Source organism: Globicephala melas, chromosome 1 (assembly GCF_963455315.2).
Source record: "Globicephala melas chromosome 1, mGloMel1.2, whole genome shotgun sequence".
NCBI classification, from domain to species: domain Eukaryota; kingdom Metazoa; phylum Chordata; class Mammalia; order Artiodactyla; family Delphinidae; genus Globicephala; species Globicephala melas.
The window spans coordinates 80,793,785-80,816,841 of record NC_083314.1 but is presented as its reverse complement, the minus strand read 5'-3'; the positions used below and the strand labels follow the sequence as shown (position 1 = coordinate 80,816,841).

Here is a 23,057-nt window from a genome sequence, read left to right as displayed (position 1 = left end):
TGAAGGTGAGAGTTCCAAAAATAAATTGTTTCTAAAATCTAAGACTGCCAACGCAGTAAAAGATAAGTTTCCTCTTGTTGAACTGATTAGGAGGTTGGCCGTGTGAGATTACTTGGGACTGAGAGTTTATAAATTAATGGTTCTGAACTTTTTGGGTTACAAACTCCTTTTGAAAACCTAATGAGAGATATGGGCCCTGTCCTCAGAAGAATGCTCAAGTACGAGCACTTGACATTTCAGCCACAATTTCTCGGGGATATATATGCCTCTTACTAGAAGGCTAGAATAGATAAGACATGACTCCTCTTTACTGTGATAGCACAGATTCCTAGTCACCACCTAGGCAGGGAGCCTTTATTGTGGATAGCAGTAAGAGCAAGGTAGACACTTGCTAAATCAAACTTGAGTAAGTCAGTCAACACATAGCTCAAAGCAATAATAGAATCATAGGCAAACAGATTCTGCTCTTCCTGCTCCAAGAGTATTTTGCATTCTCTTTGAAGCAATTCTATTATGGTCATCAAGTAGTTCTAAAAAATACCCAAGTTGCTGAAGAATATCCCCTACAGTATATGCCCTCATAGATGTTGTTTTGTTTATTTGGGTTTATATTAATTTCTATCTTGAGGTCTTATAGAGGGGGAACTCTATATTAACTATTTGGGTAGAAAATTCTGTCATGTTGCCATAAAATGTTTTTATATTTCATGTTTCTTTTGTGGTGTGTGCAAAGTCCTGACCACTAGCACACTATTAAAAAGACATTATTTATTTTTTATGGAGCCAACCACCAGAGGCTCCTGGACTCTATGGAAGCTGCAGATCTTCTAACATCTGAAAAAAGGATTATCCTTTTGAATGTGAAGGTGAATGTGAGTAACTGAGAAAAGGTAGAGTAGTCAGTGAAAGTAATGAAAAAAGAGAGATTAGGGTTCAAAACATATTGAGGTGTGTCTTAGGGACCTTGAGTGTAAAGCTGCCTTCAGTGTTTCTCAGTGGGGCCTTATTGACATTATGGGAGGGACAATTTTGTGTGTGTGTGGAGCTGTCCTGCCCAGTGCAGTACATTTAGCATTCTTGTCTCCCGTCCCCTGTCAAATGCCATCTGCATCCCCAGTCAATGTAAATTTTTAATGCCCCTACATATTTCCAAAGGCCTCCCAGGAGGTGGTACCATTCTGGTTGAGGAATACTACTAGATATTCTTAATCCTAGGTGGTCTCACACTACCATGACCTAAACTGGTTTAGCAGAAGTCTTTTCACTGTATGGACTATCCTTGCTTTAGCAAGGTACAGGACATTTCCATCACAAGGATCCCCCACGTAGCCACACTCACTTCCCTCCAATCTCCATCTCCACATTAACATCTAGCAACAACTAATCCATTCTCCATTTCTAAAATTTTGTTATTTTAAGAATGTTATATAAACAGGTTACAGTATGTAACGTTTGGGGATGAGCTTTTTTTACTCAGCATAATTCTCTGCAGATTCATCCAAGTTGTGTGTATATCAGTAGTTTGTTCCTTTTTATTGCTGAGTAGTATTCCATGCTATAGATGTACCACAGTTTCTTTAACCATTCACCTGCTGAAGGACATCTGCCTTGTTTCCAGTTTTGGGCTTTCATTAATAAATTTGCTATAAACATTTGTGCATAGGTTTTTTTGGTAACATCTTTATTGGAGTATAATTGCTTTACACTGCTTTGTGCATAGGTTTTTATGTGAACATTAGTTTTTATTTCTCGGGGATAAATGCCCAGGAGTGCAAATTCTGGTTCCTATGAAAATTGCATATTTAGGGGTTTTTTTAATAAACTTTTTTTAAAAAATAAACTGTTTTCCAGAGTGCTTGTACCATTCTACATTCCCACAAGCAATGTATGAGTGATCGTTTCCCTGCATTATTCTCACCAGCATTTGAGGTTGTCATTATTTCTAATTTTAGCCATTCTGATAGGTATGTAGTGATATCTAATTGTGGTTTTAATTTGTATTTCTCCAGTGGCTAATGATGCTGAACATCTTTTCATGTGCTTATTGCTGTCTGTATATCCTCTTGGGGAAATGTTCCTTCTTGACTTTTGACCGTTTCCTCACTGGACTGTTTTTTATACTGTTGAGTTAGAGAGTTCTTATATATTCTAGACAATAGTCCTTTGTTGGGTATGTGGTTTACACATATTTTCTCCCAGCTAGCATCTTGTTTTTCATTCTCATAATAGGGTCTTTTGCAGAGCAAACATTTAATTTTGATGAAGTCTACTTTATTGATTTTTCCTTTTACGGGTTGCTTTTGGTGTCAAAACTTTGTCTAGCCTTAGACCATGAAGAGTTTCTCCTATGTTTTTTCTAAATGTTTTATACTTCACATTTAAGCTCTTGATCCACTTTGGAGTTATGAGACTTAGGTTGGGGGTTTTGTTTATTTGTTTGCTTATGGATGTCCAATTTCTTCAGCAATATATATTGAAAAAGCGATTTTTTCCTCCACGGAATTGTTTTCACCTTTGTAAAAAACAACATGAGTTGGCATACTTGTATGGGTCAACTGCTGGGCTCTCTATTCTGTTTCATTGATCTGTATATTTATTTTTCTGCCAGTACCATACCATCTTTACTACTGTAGCCTTTTAATAAATCTTGAAAATGGATAAACTGATTCCTCCCACTTAATTCTTTTTCAAAACGTGTTTTAACTATTCTAGTTGCTTTGCCTTTCCATACGAGTTTTAGAATAATTTTGTCTATATCTACAAAAAAATCTTGCTAGGATTTCCCCTTTACTAAGTTTTAAATTGTGGTAAAATACATAAAACATAAAGTTCACAATTTTAACCATTTTAAAGTGTACAATTCAGTGGCATTTAGTACCTTTGAAACGTTGTGCAACCATCCCACTATCTAGTTCCAGAATGTTTTCATCACCCCAAAAGGAAGCCCTGTTCCAACTGTGAAATCAGTCCCCAACCTCTGGCAATGACTGATCTGCTTTCTGTCTCTATGGATTGGCCATTCTGTACATTTCATATAAACGGAATCATACGATATGTTACCTTTTGTGTCTGGCTTATTTCATTTAGCATAATGTTTTCGAGGTTCATCCAACTTGTAGCACGTCAGTACTTCTTTGTTATGTCCAAATAATATGCCATTGTATGTATATACCACAGTTTGTTTATCCATTCATTCATCCATGGACATTTGGGTTGTTTATAACTTTGGGCTATTATGAATATCATGCTGCTATGAGTATGCACGTACAGGTATTTGTATGAGTACCTGCTTTTAGTTCTTTGTGATCTACCTAGAGTGAAATTACTGGACTGTATTCTATGTTTAACATATTGAGGAGCCTCCAAACTGTGTTCCACAGCAGCTGCAACATTTTACATTCCTGCCACCAGTGTATTAGGGTTTCAATTTCACCTCATCCTCACCACACTTGTTATTTTCCATTTTTAAAAATTACAGCCGTTCTGGAAAGTGTGAAGTGGTATCTTACTGTGGTATTGATTTGCATTTCCCTAATGACTAATGGCATTGAGCATCTTTCCATGTGCTTGCTGACCATTTAGATATCTTCTTTGGAGAAATTCTATTCAAATCTCTTGCTCACTTTTTAATTGAGTTGTTTGTCTTTTTTGTTGTTGAGTGGTAGCCCCTTCATTCTTAAAGGATATTTTTGCTGGATATAGGAATCTGGGTTGACAGTCTTCTTTCAGTGCTTGAAAAATTTGTGCCACTTCTCTGGCCTCCATGGTCTCTGATGAGAAATGTGCTGTCATTCAAATTGTTTATCCATGGTATGTAAGGTGTCATTTTTCACGGATTTCAAGATTTTTTTCTTTGTTTTTAGTTTTCTGCAATTTGACTATGATGTGTCTTGGCATGAATTTGTTTGGGTTTATCTTCTTTGGGGTTTGCTCAGCTTCTTGAATCTGTAGGTTTATCATCTGCTAAATTTGGGGAGTTTTACTCATTATTTCTTTTAGTACGTTTTTCAGTCCTGTTCTTTTTCTCTTCTCCCTCTGGGAATCTGATGACACAAATGTTAGATCTTTTGTTATAATCCCACAAGTCCGTGTGACTCTGTTCTTTTTTTTTTTTTCATTCTATTTTCTCTGTTGTTCAGATTGAGTAATTTCCATTGTTTTATCTTTCAAGTCACTGATTCTTTCCTCTGTCCCCTCCACTCTGCTGTTGAGCCCATCCATTGAGGGGTTTTGTTGTTATTGTATTTTTTAGTTATAAAATTTCCATTCAATTCTTCTATTTCTTTGCTGAAACTTTTCTTTGCTGGAACTTTCTATTTTTTTGTTTGTTTCAAGTATCTTCATAGTTGCTTGTTGAAACATTTTTATGATGACTGTTTTAAAATCTTTGTCAGATAATTCTACCGCGTTGATCATCTAGGTATTGTCTGTTTTCATTCAGTTCAAGATCTTTCTCATTCTTGATATGATGAGTGCTTTTTTATTAAAGCCTGGACATTTGGGACTCTGGATCATATTTAAACCTTCTGTTTCAGTTGGCTTCTTCTGATACTAATCAAGTAGAGGAAGTGGGGGTAAGGTACCTTGTTACAGCCAGGTAGGTGTCGGAATCCAGGTTCCCCATTTAGTCTCCATTAACACCTGAGAAGAGGGGCTCCTCATTACTGATGGGCAGGGGTAGGAGTTCCACCTCCCCATATGGCCTCCACTGATACTGGGAAATAGGAGTAACCTTGCTATCACCAGGTGTTCGTGAAAGTACGATTCTCTACCATGTTTCCTCTGATACCAATCCAGCAGTGAAGAGGAGGACCACTTCTTTACTGGCCTGCTGAGAGGAAGTCTAGGTACCCCATATACCTAGACTTTACTAGGTATGGGTAGAGGTAAGCCACAATTCTTTCTGTGGCATTTGGCTGGAAGTAGAGCAGTTATTATCTAAAAGTTTTCTGTTTTGCTAGGCTACCTCTTCCCTGGTCCTTTGGCTAGAGAGAGCAGGTTTTGTTGTTGTTAATACTATTGATACTTCCTAGTTTCTCATGATACCGAAAATTACCGGCAGGTGGCAGAATAGCTGATGAAAATGGACTGTTCACCAAAACATAAGAAGGCTGATTTCCTTTGTGACACAGGGAAATAAAACCTTGCACCCACCCTGGATACAATCCCAAGATTTTGTTCTTAGGGTTAGATACTCTTTATCAGCCTTTGAGTACAGGTAGCTGCCCAGTGGGAATAGAGCTGGAGTAAAAGGAATGGGCTTTGTTAGGCTCCTTGGTGACATATGACACCAGGATTACTTGGGTTTTGTGAAAATAAATGTCTAGCATTTAGTTACTCTTCTCCCTAGGAAGGTGGAGATTGGATGACTGGAGAATTAATACTTTCTTTAAACAACATTGATACTTTGAAAGCGCAACAAAACCCCCAGAAACACCCCATATCCTATCACTCATTTTTTCTATCAGGCCCTGCTGATATGTACACATATATGATTCAATTTTTTAATTCTCGTTTTCACTTATTGTCAAAGGTGTTTTCTGATGTTAGTGCATGGGGGTGGCTTTTTAAAATTTATATTTGAACTCATGTGCAAAGAATTAATCACACTGCAGTCATCTGACCAAAAAAAGGTCTGAGGGGAGGCTTTTGATTGTTTGTTTCATTTTTGGTTTTCTCAAATTTTTATTTTGAAAAATTTCAAACCTACAGAGAAGTTAAAAGAATAAAATATTGAACATTCAATTACCCTTCACCTAGATTCATTGTTAACATTTTGCCATATTTGCTTTCTTTTCTGTCTCATATAAAGCTAATTTGCAGACATAGATGGGTATGGCTTTCAAGGTTCCTTTAGTCTAGGTATGCACCCCAGTTTTCTTTTCTTTCTCCTCACTCCCTCTCTTCCTTCTTCATATTTGAAAATTTTGAAGCTCCAAAACTCTTTCTCTTAGTTTCCCACCAGCGAGTTGTGCTCAGATCCTGCTGACCACCAAGCACCCGTAGGCTGAGTCACTTTCACTTGTCTGTAATACTCGTTTTGGCCAACAGAGTTTGGCTTAAATTCACACGAGATGGAAAAAAAAAAAAAAAAAAAAAGCTGCTATAGGACCAGGATCTCCTAGAGTTGCTTACACGACAACCTTTATATTCCTTAAGGAAAAGTTCCTAGTCAATTTGGCAAAGCCCAGTTGGAGACCTCTACTTTTCTGCTGATCCCAATTCAGGAAATCACTGCAACTACAGGAAGCTGAGAGTTTCCTATTTGTCCTTCTATCTTTTCTCCAGACATTTGTCTCTGGTCTTGGGAACTGCGATCGTGTGTACACGATCCTCCCTCAGCTCTGGGAGCCATGCAGAGGAGTTCTCTCAAGGGTTTTCTACTCCAAAAAAGAAATACGAGGAAAAGGTAGCTTTGACGTGGGGAAGGCCCAGTAGTCAAGAATCTCAAAATCTGGGTGGTTGAAACAATATGTGTCACAAAAAGGGTGGAGACACACGTTGAATTAGCCTCATACATTCTCTGTCGCAAAACTTTTCCACATTCCCTGGTGGTCTAGTGGTTAGGATTCGGCGCTCTCACCGCCGCGGCCCGGGTTCGATTCCCGGTCAGGGAAAGAGTGTTTTTTTCTACCTACACAATACTTTGTGTTCGTTTTTCTTCCTACAAAATACTTTTAATGACAGTTCCTATATAACACTTTTAATGATTAATTTTGTTTCTTCTACTCAGTTGCCACATGGGTGACCTTAGCTGAAATACAGGAAATGCAGGAAAACATAAAGTAAAAATCGTTTACCATTCTACCAACCACCGGTAGCTATTATCCAGTTTTTGAAACAGAAAATGGAATAATGCTGTACATACTATTTAATTATCAGCTTTTTTTAAAAACATCTTTATTAGAGTATAATTGCCTTACAATGGTGTGTTAGTTTCTGCTTTATAACAAAGTGAATCAGTTATACATATACATATGTCCCCATATCTCTTCCCTCTTGCGTCTCCCTCCCTCCCACCCTCCCTATCCCACCCCTCTAGGTGGTCACAAAGAACCGAGCTGATCTCCTTGTGCTATGCGGCTGCTTCCCACTAGCTACCTATTTTACGTTTTTACCAGCTATTTTTAAAGTTAATATATTTCTAACACTTTCCAGTAGAAATAAATACACTTCAGCAACATGATATTTTCTTTCAATTTAATTATTTAATTTTTGTAAAGGTAATATATTTACATGGTTTAGGATTCAAATATCCAAAAAGGCATAACTGATAAACCTACTTTTCACCTCGGCCATCTAGTTTTCTTCTAATAAGGCAGCCAGTAGTAAGTTTCATAACTATATTGTAATATAAGTATGTTGTAAATATAAAATATAAATAGATTGTAAATACAAGTACATGCATACATACGTATATATTTAAGTACGTTCCCCTCCCTCGCACAAATGATAGCAATCTATACACACTTTTCTGAACTTTGCCTTTTTCACTTAATTTTAGAAATAGTTGCAGATTACACATGAAGAGCTTCCTCATTCTTTTCTATGGCACATAGTATTCCATTATATTGATATTCCATAATTAATCAAACCAGCTTCCTATTGATGACACTTCGGTTATTCTAATCCTTTGCGGCCATAAAAATAATCTTCTACGTATGTTATTTTGTACGTGTGTAGAATAAATGTCCAAGAATTAAAATGTTGGTTCAAAAGACATGTGCATTTGTGGATGGGTAGTGCCAATATGCCCTCCTTAGAGGTCCTGCCAATTTATACTCCCACCAGCAATGTACAATATAAAAAAAAAAAATGTGGGTTTTCATCAAAATGGATTTCATCAATCGTGTTTCTGGACTTTTAGGTTTTTCCCCCCTAAAATTTTGGTTTTACAAATAACACTTTGATGAACATCTGTGTGAATACATCTTTGTATATCCTTAGGGATTGCTTTAGGATAAATTCATAGAAGTGGAATTACCACTTCATATCATATATTAGATGGGTTAAATAATTAAATGTAAGAATTGAAACAATAAAAAAAATCGGTGGATAATTATCTTATTGGGCTGGAGAAGACTTTTTCAAGGTAAAAGCAAACACAGAAATCATAAAGGATAAAACTGATAGGTTAGACTACATAAAAACAGAAAACTGCCCATCTGAAAATCCTATAAATAATAATATAAGACAAATGCCAAACTAATATGTAGGTAATATACATATAACATAAATTACCCAATAGCAAAAATCGACAAAGCTTATGATTTAGTAAGTCCCAAACTAATACAAATAATTAGTAAGTTTATGAAAAATGATCAACCTCAATAGTAATACAATAAATGCAAGTTAAAATGAGACTCCAAATTTTTATGTTGCACTTTTGTAAAGATAAAAAGAATGATGATATCTAGTTGCCTGAGGTAATTTGGTAATACTCATTGAAAAGTGAAAATTGGTGATATTGCTCCACACAGCAATTTGGCAATATGTATTCAAAGCTTTAAAATGTGGGTTATTTTTTCAATGGCAACTTTACCTTTATGCATTCGTGCTGAGGAAGTACTCTCAAATGCGTAACGATATGTGTACAGAGATAACACTCGCATTAAGGCCTTAACTCGTCCACTTGATTTCAGAGGCTCCCTTCAAAAGACAATAAACTAGAATTGATGATTTTCCTTCCCTAAACCTCTGAAACGACTAGAAAAACTACCACAACATTATCAATATAATCATAGGTAAAATCCTAGAGGTCTTTTTTTCCTCTTCGTCCTTTGGCTTTGTGTTGAATAGTTCTCTTAGCACGAATCCCTAAATATGAAAGACTTTGGTCGGAGCAAACCATGACGAACTAGTAATAAGGATACAAACAAAAAGTTTTCTCGTGTGCGTTGGTGGTATAGTGGTGAGCATAGCTGCCTTCCAAGCAGTTGACCCGGGTTCGATTCCCGGCCAACGCACTACTGATATCTTCTTTTCTCCGGAAGCTCGAGTAGAGCAAAATAGGGGGATAAAGAAAAACCTTTGACCACCCATCTGTCCTCAAACTCTGAACCTTCTGGGAGATTCTACCGTGAGCGAACCTCCAGACTTCATGCAGCTACCAAGGCAAGCCCATTTGCTGCGTTTGGTCTCTTGCTTCGCACCAGTTCACGATAATTCTCCTTTTGGGGGTCTTTAGGGAATGTCAGCAATGGAGGCTGATCGGATATGTTTTCCTGAATACTCGGAAGCGACTTAGATTTACTAAAGAGTCAGAATAAGGAAGTCAGCCCAAGACTCCGAAGTTCCTGAGAGAGCGCGCCAAGGAGCAGTGAGGGAAGCAAGAAAAATAATAAAGGGGGACCTCACGCCGTTTAGCAGCTCACCAGCTTCGCTTCTCTGCCGGTTCCAACATTCGCAGGGTACAAGGTGGAGATGTAAATAGGAAAATCCTCGGGTTGCCTAGTGGGGGCGGCTTGATTATTTGGAGGGGAAAGAGAGAAGTGGCTTGAGGAGGGCGACTGGGGACGCGGTCCCCGAGCTGCAGGCGACGCTCTCAGACCTCGTCGGGACTGGGTGCGCCGCCGTCCAGCGGAGGGGGTGATGATGGCGCGGGCACGGCGGGATTCTGAGACCCAGATTCGGGCGTCAGGGCTTCGAGGTTATGGGTGGAAACGTTTGGGATTTTAACCTAGGCGAATCACGCGAAGTAAGCAAAGAAAGCTGCAGCACCACTTAGACAATCCTGTTTGTAAAGACATTAAATCCAGGCGCAGTGCGCCGCCTTGGAGGTGGCGCGCCGTGATCGTATAGTGGTTAGTACTCTGCGTTGTGGCCGCAGCAACCTCGGTTCGAATCCGAGCCACGGCAAATGATTGTAGTTCACCTTGGTGGCCTCCCTTTTTGGAACCCTTTAAAGGTTAAAAAAAGCTTGTAATCCGTCTTTGCTCAAGGCTGCATCGCAGAAGTGCAGTCTACGAATTAGATAAATAACTGTCTCCACTCAGCTCCATTTGCGGCTCTCCCACCTAAGCGAATCTAACCAGCCCTGGCAAAGCTGCTTCAGGGCGGTGTGGAGCGCCTCGGAGCAGCAAGCAAGGCCTACCTTCACCTGAGCAGAGGATAGAGCCCTTCGCTGGTGACTCCGGAACTCAGCGCCTCTTCCAGAGGTTGGAGAAATGAACGTTTTGGAGAGTGCAGTGAAATCTCCCGCGAGCGCCCACGCCTGAGACTCTAAATCCCATCCGACTTTAAATCTCAGTGGGACCTTCAGGTCCCACAAAATTTTAGTATTTAAAAACAAAATCGTGCCCCCAAATGAATAGTCAATTGGACCTAACTTCCGACTGACGCGTCTTTCAGCCTCACCCCCACCCCATCCCCTGGTGGTCACGGTTTAGGGGGGGAAACGGTTTCGGACTGAGAAGAAGGAAGAACGAGGCTGCAGCACTAAGGTCCCGGGAGCACAAGTCCCCGCGCCCCCCCTACTTCTCGCGGCAGTTTGCGCCTCTCATCCCCATTCCCTCGCGCTTCCTCTTCTGGATTCCGGGTCCTAGAAACCGGGTTCTCCAAAAGAATTTGCTGTCCAAAAGGTCTCAAGACCTGTCTAAAAGGAATTTGAAGAAATGTCGAGGTTTCAGGACTAGTGATTCCCGCGCCCTTTGCAAGCTCTTCTAGCCCCGTGCAGTCCCATCACTCTAGAAGCCTGGAGTTTCTCGGTGACAAAAGCTAGTGCTGCGTTTAAAATCCTGGAGCCAGAGAACTCTTTCAAACTAAGCTGTGTGTATCTTTGACCGTGCAAGCTGTCCCTCAAAAGAAATTATATTCCTGTGAGAAGGCTCGCAAAGCAGCGCCCGGCTAGCTCAGTCGGTAGAGCATGAGACTCTTAATCTCAGGGTCGTGGGTTCGAGCCCCACGTTGGGCGGTACTTGTTTTTCCCCGCCTACCTCTGTTTTATTGAATCTTCTCTTGTTAGCTACCAACTGAACCAGCAGCTTCTAAATAGCCATTGTGGTCACTGTTGTTTTAAACTTCGGTAAATTGTTCCAGAAACCGCCTCTACTCGCCCCAAATCTAGCAAAGAAGAGGAATCCGAGCTACCGACTCCAGCATCTCAGGTTGAGATCAGGGGTCACAGATCTACAGCCGCCCGAACCCAGGCTCCTCCGAGGAGGCTCCTCCTCCTCCCCGCGGGGCTCCCCCTTCGTCCTGCCTCGACTCTGCTCCACTGAGAAGACATCTTAGGACATGACCAAAAGGAAACACTTTCGTTCTCTTCTCGTCTGCGGGAAATTTTGGATGAAGTGTTGAAGGGCCTTCTTAAGTAGTTAAAATGTTCTCCATTAGGTGCTAAGGAGCGTGCCTTCGCTTTTTAGGTTTTGAAACGTTCATCAGCCTCAAAGGGCTGTAAAATACAACTAGTTTAGGAAGATCTCGAAACGAAAAAGAGGAGAGGCCGCTGGAAATGGAGCTGAGGAGGAGGGACGCGGAAGAGCAAAGAATGGGGGAAGTACGATAGGAAGGGGAGGGAGGAGCAAGGACGACGGCCCGGAGCTGGCAAGTGGAGAGATTGCAGCGGTCTCGTCAGATGGATGTAAGCGGACTCTGGAGCGCTGCGCCCAAGCGTTTCGAGTTAGCTATTGATCGACCGGAGAACTCTGCTCTACCCCGAAGGCCTGAAGTTGTTTGTCTGATATTTGTTCCTGCTAAATCTCTCATTCAGCGTTGGGATGAGTGGTGTGAGTAAAGTGGGTTTTCAAAGTGAGTGGAAGCAGAGTTTGTCCCCAGTCATCAGGCTTCTCCACCACAACGCGGACATTCGCTTTTAACTCCTCATACAGGTCTTTCCCACATCTCCCTAAGGATCGTTTACCAGTCATACTTTTTTTTTTAAGTTTTTAAATGTGCTTTAATCTCCTTTATATATCCCGCCAACCATCTCCAAAATCATCAAAACACTAGCCGATTATTCTCAAGGTGTTGTGCCGGGACAAACATCACCAGCATCATCTGGAAACTTTTGAGAAACGCAAATTCTCAAGCCCTACCTCAGACCTACAGATTCAGAAACTCTGGAGGTGGGCCCAACAATCTGAGACTTAAGCTCTCCAGGTGATTCGGATAAATGCTCGAGTTCAGGAACCACTGCATTAGGGCAACTTCCTTTCCTATCAACCAAGATGTACCATGTTCTTGGGTAGGAGACTCAACGTCATAAAGATAACACCTCTCTTTAACTTGGTGTCTGAATTTAACATAGTTTTCATTAAAATATCAAAAATATTTTTCTTTTTTATTCAAACTGGACAATATAATTTTAAAGTTTAAATGGAAAAATAAGCAGTAATACTCAGGAAATTCTTGTTTTTAAAAGAACAATAAGAAGGATTAACCCTATGAAATATTAAAATGCCATAAATTATAATGGTTAAAGCAGTAAAATATCGTGTATGGGTAAACAACAATTAATGGGACAGCACAGAGTCCAGAAATGGACCAAAATACATGAAGAAATGTAATACGTTAGAAAGAGGGACTCAAATCAATAATTCTAATGACCAATTTTTTAATAACTAGGTAGCTGTCAACAGAAGGGCTGTGACAAAATAATGGGAAAAAATAATGGTCAATGAATATCATACCCTTTACATAAGGGTAAATTCCAAATTGATCAAAGATTTAAATAATAATGAAAAGGAACATAAAAGTTCTTGTAGAAGCATGAAACAATTATTTTATTATCTTGGGGTGTGTGTGTGTGTGGAAAAGCCTGTTCTAACTATGACACAAACTCAGAAGTCCTGAGAGAAAATATTGATGAGTTTGACTATATAAACCAAGTGGAATCTGCATAAGCAAAGTCCAAAGACAAATGACAATTTGGGGAAGTATTTGCAACTCACATTGTGTTAAAAATCCTCCATTTTGAGTTAATGCTTTGGCATATCAACATCCTTCTCACAGCCCTAATTGTGAATGCACACTCAAAAACAGCTGAAACACCCTGATAAGCAACCCAACCCCTGGACTCTAACTTTCCCCTCCTCCATCCTCTTCTCCCGGCCCCGCCCCCCTTCCTCCTCCTCTTTCCTTCCTCTCTTTCCCCAACTCGGTTTGCTTTCCTTAGACCCCACTCAGGACCCCAGTGAAGGCTTTGGCCCACAGGTCCTGGCTCTCACTGCTCCCCAGCTGTTCACTTGAACACACTGCCAGTTGGACTCCTGTGTGGCCCTGCGCACGCCCGCGGTGACCCCCTCTGGGACCTATGAGTATAATAAACTTCTCTTCTGGTTCTCTTCCCTTCCTGTGGAGGCACCAAATTTACCATACCATGCTAGACATCTACATTCTTAGAACATACATCATGTACAAAAGGCTAATTTCCCTAATATTTACAGAACTATAAGCCAATAAGAAGTAAACCAATAACCCAATAAAAAGTAGCAAACATATAAAGAATAGAAAATATAAAAGGCTATTGCCCATATGAAAAGATACTTAACATTCAACATTACTATTAATGAAAGTAGTGCAATTTAAAACTAAGTTGAGATAATATTTTCAACTATAATATGGTAAATTTTTTAAAGTTTAATATGTTGGAGAGTTAATAAATATTGTTAAAGAGAGGGTAAATTGGTTTAAGTTCTACAGGGTGTTTTGAACAATACCTATCAAAAATTTAAACTTTTTTTTAACTTCAGTAATCCACATTTAGAAGTTTATCCTACAATATTCCTATACTTATGTGAAATTAAGTGTATACAAAGTTATTCACGGAGCACTTTTTATTACGCAAAAGATTGTAAACTCTCTAAATGTCCATCAGTTTTGGGGGTGACTAAATAAATGACAGTACAACCATACAATGAAATATAGTTCAGCTAGCTGTAAAAAAGAATAAGGAAGCTCTTGAGGGGAGATTTACAGAAATTGGTTATAATTCAGTAATAAATACATGGAAAACTAAGCAAATGGAAAAGTAACATAATTGTTACTGCCAAGGGAAGATTATATTAAAAAAGTGATCATGTTAAATTATGTGGCTTCTCTGTTAATAGTATATATATTAAAAATAATAAGCATTGATCTCATCAAAATTAAGATATAAGTATATTGATGTATTAGGGTTCCCCAGAAAAACAGAACCAATAGAAGATACACATGTATGTATATAGAGATTTAGTTTAAGGAATGGACTCATGTTGTTGTGGAGGTTGGTAAATCTAAAATCTTCAGGGTAGGCCAAGAGGCTGGATAGCCAGGGAAGAACAGATATTGTAACTCTAATCTGAAAGCAGAGTCTGGAGGCAGAACTCTCCCTTCCTCTGGGGACCTCAGTCTTTTTCTCTTAAGGCCTTCAATGGATTGGATGAGGCCTACTCACATTATGGAGGGTAATCTGCTTTACTCGGAGTCCACTGATTTAAATGCTAATCTCATCTTAAAAATACCTTCCCAGAAACATCTAGACTGATGTTTGACCAAATATCTGGGTACCATGGCCTAGCCAGGTTGACACATAAAATTAGCCATCACAATTGGGAAGATGGAGGAGTGGGAAAAGTGTGTGTGAAGTGGTAAGTGTAGGGGGAGTACGGAAAAGAGAGATAAAGTGCCTAAAACTAGAAAATCAAGATTTAACAATATATTTTTTTTTTCCGGTATGTGGGCCTCTCACTGTTGTGGCCTCTCCCATTGTGGACCACAGGCTCTGGACGTGCAGGTTCAGGGGCCATGGCTCACGGGCCCAGCCACTCGGCGGCATGTGGGATCTTCCCAGACCAGGGCACGAACCCGTGTCCCCTGCATCGGCAGGCGGACTCTCAACCACTGCGCCACCAGGGAAGCCCAAGAATTAACAATATTTGTCTACAGAGACAGAGGTGAATAACAAATCACTGATTAAAAGAATTTAAAGAAATTACTTCTAGGGAGTAGGAAATGGGGAGAGTTTCAGGGGCCTGTTGGTTTTCATTACCGAGTTTATGAGTTTGACTCTCTAAACTATGTGCATATATAAGCTTGATAAAAATAAATACTAAATAAAAAAGGCTTTTTCTATGTTGTAGTTTTTCAGGTATTTTACCAAACTGTTGTCTTTTGAATTTTGTAGGGGAATGGCTCAGCTGTGGCACCCAGGTGACCTTGTATGTATTTGCACAGGCCACACCAGCCAAGGCTTGAACTAAAACTATTCTGAATCTTACCACAAGGCAGAGCACCTTGTGATTGTCCCAAAGCAAGAGAGGATGGGAGGGTTGTGAAGAGTGCCAGGAGACAGCTTCCATTCCCCTCCCTGTCTACCCTGGGACAGTTTCTCATTGCCCTTCAGGTTCTAATCACATATGAGGCATTCTGCTCACCTCCTTATCCCTTCCTTGGGGACAGCTGCAGACTGCAAAACTACTTAGCTGCAGTCTAGAATTGGCTTCTCAATAACAGGTATCCCCACAACTTGCATTGTAGTCACTGACCCCTTTTGTTTCAGTGTCATCCCTTTGGATGTGTGGGTTGAAGGCCCAGGAAGTCTATACCTTCAACTACTCTTCCTTTTGCTGTCTATGTAAGTAATAAACTTTCTGAGTCTAAAAGTGACTTGTTATAGCTTTACAAGCTGAATCACTCAGGCCTTGGCTTAGCCAGATGTTGAGTGCTTGCTTGAGTGATTTTTTGTTAAACAAATTCTTAAACTTTTTATGTGGCTAAATGTATTAAACTTTTTCCTTAGGGATTTTGAGTTTTGTCATGCTTAGAAAGGATTTTCCCTACAAGACTAAAAATTTTTTGAAAATTTTTTGGGGTATTTTTTGAAGGAAGAAAGGTGTAATTATTCTGCTTATGAGCTGAACAGAGATGCAATGAGCTCCCAGATAACTTTGTGGCACATTCCCCGAGGCTCTCTGAAACCCAGACCTGCTGAGGATTGAGAGGGTTTCCTGGGACCTCCCAACTCAGGAACCCTGGGCTCTAAGAGGGGGATGTAGCCACTAAACAGATGGTGCAACATCCCAGGCCTAGCAACAGTGGAGAGCAATTACTAGACCTGATTGGGCAAGGGGAGAGAGCTGTTCCTGGAACCTGGGAAAGTGATAGTTGTAGGTAAGGCTGTAACTGTAGTAGAGTGCCACTAAACAATAACTGTGGTCTTGGGGGGTGGCGGAGAACACAGCTACTGCCAACCTGCAGGAAATAATTACCCTGACCTCATATTCCTCCTACACTCCCATTCCCAGTCAGTGAATCCCATTGGCTGTAGCCAGCAAGAAGTCGGTGGGTAGAGGAGCCCTTTTGCACAGTTCAAAAAGATTAACTTTCTGGGGCATATAATAGGGTGGAAAATGTTGAGAATGTATCTGGAGGGACAAACGCAAAATACTCAGCAATTTTCATTCTTGTGATTAAAAAAAAAATCCCATATACTCCCTCTCCTCCACCCACACTGCTTCCCCTGTTATTAACATCTTGCATTGGTGTGGTACATTTGTTACAATTGATGAACCAATATTGATTCATTATTATTAACTAAAGTGCATAGTTTCCATTAGGGTTCATGCTTTGTGTTGCATAGTTCTATTCCTGAGATTTTAATTGTGAAAGCATCTCATTATGAGGTGAGTTTTAGTGTCAACTAGGTTTTTCAAAAAAGGTTTTGTATTTCCTGAATTCTTTCATTTATTTGACATCTGTTTGTTGTCTTTAGACCTGTATGATATCTGGACTGGAGATATGTATGTATGTATTTGATTCCATCTTTTTTCCCTCTGATCATTTTAAACCCTAGGTTAAATTTTCTTCCAATCATTGTTTGTCAGAACCTTATTTTCTTGTCAGAGCTTTCCAACTTCATTAAAGCAAAGTTCTATAACTGGTATATGTTTTTCATACCATAGCTAGAGTCTCTTTTCCACAAAAATGCTGGTAATGTGAATGAAATTTCAAAATGCAGGGGTTTTAGTTTCTTTCTTTTCGTTTTTGTTTGTTGGATTAATATCTGTGAATTTCTAGCTCAGATCAGACAAGCAGACAATGGAAGAAAGAAGCAAAAGAAAATCCTTCGGAACCTCTGGATCATGATGCTTTAAGTTCACAGAGATTGCTACTTGCCCAAGCTCCCAGAGGAAAGGCTGTGAGTGTGGTTAATGGCCTGCCTTGTGGCTTCAGCCTCCTATAGTCAAGTCTGAGTTACAGCTGGGTTTGTCTGAGGTTTTTAATATATACTTATAAAGTAGGTGACTACTTTGTTATAAAAATAATAAAGTCATGCCGGTTGACTTTACTGAAAATAAAATTATTTTATTTTATTAAAAATAAAATTGTTTATTAAAAACCACCAGGTTGGTATTATTTGGCCTTTGGGAACTGGGAGCTTGAGTAGTGGAGGTGAGAATTTTCTCAATGTATGTACCTTTCTATAATCCCTTGATTTTTCTATTCACACACACACACACACACACACACACACACACAGTGCCTCCAGGAAGAAAGAAAAGAACTGCTGGACAAGTTCTCTCCCACCTTCATGTGACTGTTAAGTCTGTGCAATCCGGTCACCATAAAGGCATTTTAGACACTTGAGGAATGTCTCTCTGTGTTACCACCTATTCTGCACTGAATGTTGTTGTCCTTCCCAAATTCCTATGTTGAAGCCCTAACTCCCCAATGTAATGGTATTAGGAGGTGGAGCTTTTGGGAGGTAATTAGGTTTAAATGAGTTCATGAAGATGAAGCCCCCATGCTGGGATTAGTACTTATAAAAACAGAAGAGACACCAGAGTTTCCTTTCTCTGCCATGTGAGGATGCTGTGACAAGGTCTTCTGCAAGCTGGGGAGGAGGCCCTCAACAAGAACTGAATTCTGTCGGCACCTTGATCTTGGACTTTACAGCCTCCAGAACTGTGAGAGGCTGTAAAGTGAATAGATAACCTAAAGTTGCAAGTAGCTAGCAAGGACTTCGATGAAGCAAAAGGTGACGTCCCTGGGTGGGCTTGAACCACCAACCTTTCGGTTAACAGCCGAACGCGCTAACCGATTGCGCTACAGAGACATGAGAGCACATTCCCCATAACTCGTTTCCTGATTCAAGAAATTGCTTTTCAACCTCTGGCTGGGGACATCCTTAGATTCTCATATTCCGGAAGCCGAGGGTGCGCGCGGGAGACATTGAAGCCAAGAGTTGGTGTCATCGGGCACATTTGGACATCGATAGAACGTTTGGGAGTCAGCTAGGGGACTCTGACTGCCGAACGCCAGATCAATGGCCTTCCCACCTGCTCCCCGCCTCAACAGCCGCCCGGCTCCAGGTGACGACCGCAGCCTCCCGGGCTGAAGGCCACGTTACCCTTCTTAGCTTCGCTCGCCGTGAGTCCCCTGTGGGCGCGCGTGCGAAGGACACGAACCAGCTGTGCCCCCACTGCGCTGCCCACGTTCTGCGCCTCTCTCTAGATGTGGACTCCGACCGGCAAGACCTCAGAACTGCTCGCGATGCAGCCCGCCCTCCAGGGCAGGGCCTCGCACCTAGTAGGCACTCAATAAATGCCCGGTGAAGGATGCATTCTGCCGCAGGGTCCTAGGCAACCAAGAATTCCAGTGTGTGCTGTAAGCTTTTAGGCCTACGAGTAACTCCGGAAACGGAAGGCTGGAAAGGTTTCTCAAAGCCGGAGGCGCTTTTATTCCCGCAGTTGACTGAGAACAAGGCAAAAGTCTTGACTTTGGACACGTGCGCCCCGGGACCGAGCTGAGTTCCCCACCCTGGACTGCGACTCAGCCTCGGTCTGGGGTCGTCCGTCCTGAAGGGTTGAATAGGGAAAGCTGAAGAAGAGGAGAAGAAAGCGAGTGGGAGTGGAGGCAACCCAGTGACGGACGGGGAGAGAGCGAGCTAGTGCTCTGGCCACTGAAGGAAAAGGCGAAAAGAAAACGGAAAATGCCTATTTTCGTTAAATAACTTTGATTACCCTCCCCCTGCCTCCTCTTTGTCGGCCACCGCGCTGACCATGATTGTGTACTGTTGGATGCTCTCGAATCCGAATGACTGAGGTTCCTCTTTGAAATGCTTGGTTAAAGACCGCAACGCCGTGAGATGTCACCGGAGTCCAGACCTCGGAGCAGGTGGCGAGGCGCCCCCGGCCCCGCGCCGTAGGGGGCGCACAATCCCCTGCTCACCGCTGGAGGGTGAGACAGGACTCCGACTCCGCCCCAGCCCTCCGAGGCCGGGAGTCGGCTGCGCGCCTCCTCTCCCCCTTCCCCTGCGCCCTGTGCCTTGCGGAGGAATGCTGAAGAATGTTATCCAACCACTTGTACTGTCGGGTAGATGCACTGTCAGAAGCAACCGTAGAGAGATACTGATAAAAATTCTGAAGAACAGAACGTCTGAGTAAGCTTAATCTCATTCCTGGAGCAGACTGAGTAATGCTGACTGTTTACTAAAGGTAGGATGATGACAACTGTAGCTTTAATCCCACATAAATAGAGCTGGAAGTCCACAATAGCTTTGTAGTCATGTGCGGGCTACCTGCAAGCATGCACTCTGAGGTTTTTTTTTCTCAATAATAAACTTAGCTAAGACTCAGTTGGTCAACATGCGTGCTCCTTTGAGTCTCGATTTCTTATTTCCCCAACAGCCCCACAGAAGAGGTGGAGGATGAGCAGGGCTGAAGCACCGAAAGTGCACTTGGCGCTGCCTGAATTCTCCCTTGTGACTGAAGACCTTGGAGAAAAGCATTCACGATTGTTGTGGAAAGTTAGAAAATTCCAGTAACAGGACTAAGGAGGTGGATCCGGTAAACCTCGGTGGGACCTCTTGGGATGAATTGGAAAAGACCCTTTTATCCTGGACGTCCTTTCCATTGAAGTCTGGGGTTCCATCTGAGCGGAAATGAGCACAGGGAGAGGCCGTTGTAAAAGTCCCAGAGGAGGGCGGAGTCGCTCCCTCAACCCGACTCCACCTCTGCGCAGCAGTTTCTACCCACTACCCCGGTTCCTCCTTGAAGTCGGAAGTAGGACGATCGTAGGCCTGGTCCGTGACTTACTGCCGATGAGCCCTGGGCCGGAGGAAATCCATTAAACTCTCTACAAACCTATTTCCTCATCAGCAACTCGCCGTGGTTGCCTTCAGTCTTGGCGCAGACATTTTCCATTTGGGCAACTGATACCAAGCTGGTAGGGAGAAGAGAAGCTCACGGCTTTTCGTCTTCCTGCTAGCTCAGTTTGTAGCGTGCACGACTTCTAATTTCAAAGGCCTGAGCATAGCCCAGCTTCCAGTGCGTTTTATTTGGTTTTCTTTGGATTAGTATCCGCAGTTGCAGGGCTGTACTGCTCCCCGCAGTGGCCACGAGAGGGCGCGTGGTCCTTCTCCTTGGAACTCCGTCCCAGGAACCACTACTTTGTCTCAGTTTGGTTAGTATAGAATAGTGATGTCCAGTAGTTTTAATTCCTCTGAGACCGGCGGAACCCAAGATCTCTTATTTTTCACCACCTCAACTCTAGGGTCATCTTGGGTCGAGGCATGGGAGGTTGATTGTGTAAGCTCAGCCTTCCTGCTCATTCTATCAGACTGGGAAGCCTCACAAAGAAAACTGTATTTGATTCAACATATTAAAATTCATTATTCTCACCCCAGGACCTAGAATAGTGGATATAAATAGGAGATGTTCGATAAATATCTTTTTTAATTAAAAAATTCATTATTCTGAGAAGGGTGTGCAGGTTTCAGCAGATCACCAGAGGAGTTCTTGGTAGAAGAAAGATTAAAAACCCAAACACATGGAGAGAGACATTGGTGGAACGAAGACCCAGGCCCCGGGTGCAGCCTAAACACAGGCAGGGTAGAAATGGGAAGGAAGACTCAGAGGGAAGAACGGCAGAACTGGGAGGAGGAAGAGGAAAGGGGAGGAAAGAGATGGATTCAAAGGAGAAATGTATTCACTGGTCCCCAGTTATATGACAGCTGGTCTCTCTGGGCTTCCCCAGGCAACCATTGTCTTTTAAGGTAGCCTCTCACCCTTCCACCCATATGATTCTGGGAATTCTAGCATTTCCTATGAGGTCTACCAAGCCTACACCAAGTCCCCTCTATCAGGACCAGTTCTGGCCCCTTACAGATAGTCTTTTACTAATCCTTTCTTTTGTGGTCCTAGGACAGCCTGTAGGGGAGGCAAACTTCACCTCAACCCTCTTAGGGTCTCCAGCTAGGCCTGAGAATTAGATTGACATAAGACAGATTAAGAGGAGGAAAGCATCCAGATTTTCACATGTACATGGGAGCTCCAATAGGAAAATGAAAACCCAAAGAAGTGGCTAGGCCTAAGTATTTATATACTAGGTTGAACAAAGAGAAGTGATTATGGAAAAGTAAAACACATTGGAAGACTAAAGGAACATACAAGTTATTTAAACAAAGTCTGTGTGGATTTCTCTCGGCCTTGACTTCCTGTCTCTGGTGACAAGAATGATTGTACTTGCTGTTTTCCAAATGCCTTTAGCTCAAAATAATTCTTATGCCAAATTGGCATACTTTGGAGTGGCATATAGTCAAAGCATTGGAATATAGCCAAAGAACAGGATCCTCAGCGCAGATGTCCTTGTGGTGCTGGGGGGTCACCATGCTGAAAGTGAATCCAGCAAGCCTAGATTGGTTTAGTTGTACTTGTTAATAAAGTAAAAACAAAACCCTTGGACCAGGTCATTTTAAATGTGGAAAACAGTGTTCAAATTATTTAGACATCAGTAATGCGTGCGATTAAAACTTAATTTTAAGGCACTGAAAAGAATCCAGGACTTCCACCTACAGCTATAGTATAGTAATGCCACCAGTTTAGTCTTCTTGCTGTAAACAACTATAAAAATGGACAAAATATGTGAAGCACCTGTTATAGACACTGGACAGAGGCAGTGCAAGACTATGATTGCCTGAGAGAGGGTTGCGGAAATGACCTGATGGTGGTATATAGCAAGCTGGAATCCCAGGAGAGCATGGTGTTCACACCGAGCTAAGGTAGATATCAGAGGACAGCTGAAGCAACTGGAATCTGCAGAGAACCAGAAAGGAGAAGACAGTTTACAGGCTAGTTTTCAGAAATCCATACTGGGTCTCCTGCCAGTCATTTGCTGAGTGCTGGGCTGCTCACGTGTGGAGAGCTACTACCAAGGCTTACCGGACAACAGATGCTACAGGATGGAAAACAGAACAGAGATCTTAGAAGTCTCTGCTGGCAACATTGGAATTCAGGCTTTGTTAATGACTCTTTACCACCCTGAGCATCCAGTTGATACTCCAGAAAGGCTGCTTTAGGAGTAAAGACCACAACCTAGTGTGAGGCCTACTCTTGATCCTCCCTAAAAAAGGATAAAACCAAGACCTGACAAGATGAGCAGGGTTTGGACATTGAGTCACACCAAAGAGGGCTTTGGGAAACACCCTGGACTTTCCTCAGATCTACTGAGAAACCATTAATCCAGTCCTACACAAGTTCAAGGTCACTGGCCAGCAATCAAAGTGCGTAGTAGAACAAATGTTGATACTCTTTGGAGGAAGATATCAGAATCCAGAGTCTCTACATTGCATCATTCAAAGTGTCCAGTAAACTATAAAAAATACTAAACACGCAAAGAAACAGAAAAATGTGACCCGTTCAATACATATTCTTAAAAAGGAAAACAAAGCAGGTAAAAGAAACGAACTCCAAGATGTCTCAGGTGTTGGATTTAGCAGACTTTAAAGCAGGGTTGCATTTTATGTGTGGTTCAGCAACGTGGGTTCCACTCATCATGGCTAATCTAGCTACAATCACTAGTGGTGCCCAAACAGTCAACAGCAGAGAACAACTCCGCCCCTGATAATGACAGCAGTCCCTAAATCGTTGAATAAAGACAACTAGATGTTCACATTTATCTGGCTGAATTTTATTTGTTGATAGTAGCTAAGAAGACAGTTGTTATAGATATCACTGACAGTTGCAGAAAGGAGGTCCATAACAGGTATGAATATTTCCTTATTATATTACTAATAGTTTTATATGTATCAACCAATATTTTTCTCTTTTCCTCTTTCATCCCACTACCAGCTAACAAAA

General features: G+C 41.7%; 4 non-coding genes across 4 annotated transcripts; 3 read left to right on the top strand and 1 right to left on the bottom strand.

Moving 5' to 3' along the window:
- Window positions 1-6,545: 6,545 nt before the first annotated feature.
- Window positions 6,546-6,617, top strand: TRNAE-CUC (transfer RNA glutamic acid (anticodon CUC)). The gene has a single exon. It is a non-coding gene; the product is annotated as a tRNA-Glu (tRNA).
- Window positions 6,618-8,894: 2,277 nt separating this feature from the next.
- Window positions 8,895-8,966, top strand: TRNAG-UCC (transfer RNA glycine (anticodon UCC)). Its single transcript has one exon. It is a non-coding gene; the product is annotated as a tRNA-Gly (tRNA).
- Window positions 8,967-10,839: 1,873 nt separating this feature from the next.
- Window positions 10,840-10,912, top strand: TRNAK-CUU (transfer RNA lysine (anticodon CUU)). The gene has a single exon. It is a non-coding gene; the product is annotated as a tRNA-Lys (tRNA).
- Window positions 10,913-17,960: 7,048 nt separating this feature from the next.
- Window positions 17,961-18,034, bottom strand: TRNAN-GUU (transfer RNA asparagine (anticodon GUU)). Its single transcript has one exon. It is a non-coding gene; the product is annotated as a tRNA-Asn (tRNA).
- Window positions 18,035-23,057: the final 5,023 nt, after the last annotated feature.